Here is a 1768-nt window from a genome sequence, read left to right on the forward strand (position 1 = left end):
AATAATTTTGTTTTCCATTGAGAGAAGGAGAAAGAGAGAAGCAAGAACTCTGTTTACTTCATTGTTCCATTTAGTTGTGCACTCACTGACTTGCTTCTCGGCCGGAGGTCGAACATGTGACTTCTGGCATGCAAGGTAGACATGTTATTCACTGAGCCACCCAGCCAGGGCCAGTGTCACTTTTGATAGATGACAGCCAGGAGATGTGAAGCCAGAATTTGAACTATTTTCTATTCACTTTCCTTGCCACTAGCCATTACGAATATTTTTACAAAGCATATTAACAATTTGCAAGCTATAGGGGGAAAGAGAGGCCTGTATAATAAAGAAGGTGCGGTTCATGGGGTAGAGCAGGATCGGAATCCTTAAGGTGCCCTGAAGATGTTAAAATATCGCGTTAAAGCTGACATTCCAGCTGGTGACTGCATTTGGAAGGACAGCCGTGGATATCTCCTTGTTGATTTGCCTAGTCCTTCACACTTCCTCTCATTGATGCTTCTGATACTCTACCAAAGGCAGAGAATTTAGCATAACTTGAAATTGTTTCAAACTCACTCATACATTAAAAACTTGAAGATGTATCCCCAAATGTCTGTTGTCATAACCTTCAAGTAATTTATCATCTGGCTGAAGCAGGACAGGAAAATTCATGAATTTAAATGCTGGGATATTACTAATCCCATTTGTTCTGTAGATACTAAGTTTACACACACTTCCTTATATTTAGCTCAGTCTCTAATAACTTGGTTTTACAAATGAGGAAACCAAATTAACATTAAATTGGCTTGCCTAGGGTCAGGATTAGGGTCAGGACTAGAGTTAAGGGTTCTTAAACTCACAGGACAATGCTCATGCTTTACTTTTCCCTAAAGGAAAGTAGAAGGTAGTAGCAACAGCCATACAGAATAATGCAAAAATGTTTTACACAAAACTTCAGTAATGGCCAAGGGAAATAAATGGCTTAGGTGCCCAGAAGGGAGAACTTATCTGGAGTAGAATTTACCTTAAGCCCCTTACTGAATATGTTAAGGATTACCTTACAGTTGGCTAATAATAAATCTGTAAGTATGTGATTCATACAGTTACGCACCATTTCAGGGTTAGTGTATGTCTGGTGTTCTGTATTTTGTCTGCCTATGAAACTGACAAGAACATAAAGGCATTATTAAAATAGGGGCTGTGATCACACATAAAAATCCCTCCTGTCAAAATACTTGCAAAATAACTAATTACATACAAATACTTGTATGATAAATATAAAACTGCATCTTAATTTGTAAACATTTCTTCAAGTATGATGTTGGGCTCGGTTTTGAAGAGTGTGTGCGAACTCTGGGAATTAACATTGGGGAAAAAGGGAGAAATTGAAGAATGGGGGTCGGGGGGCTCTGGTGGTGTAATATTTAGGCACATTCTGAAACTTCTCAATTCCCTAGAAGGGGCTGTAGATATGCAGAGGTGACTAACAGGTCTCAGACACATTAGCATTTTTGTAACGTGGGTGGACTGGCTGCAAAGAAGCCAAGACCAAAAAACTGGAGCCAGGGTTTCATAAAAGTCTGAGCCCGGGGTCAGCCATCCAACAGCAAAAGGGGGCCGCAGACGCTGAACAAAATTACTCTTAAGTCAACTATCTGGTTTAAGAAGTTCATTAAGAAGTCTTAAATAGAATAGAGAAAACCTGGGGAGCCCGACAGTGTGTATTTGGGGTTCCAACAAAGACCTGAAGAGAGATGGAGACAAGGCTTGTGGCCACCGGGGGCACACG

This window comes from Saccopteryx leptura, chromosome X (genome assembly GCF_036850995.1).
Source record: "Saccopteryx leptura isolate mSacLep1 chromosome X, mSacLep1_pri_phased_curated, whole genome shotgun sequence".
NCBI classification, from domain to species: Eukaryota; Metazoa; Chordata; class Mammalia; order Chiroptera; family Emballonuridae; genus Saccopteryx; species Saccopteryx leptura.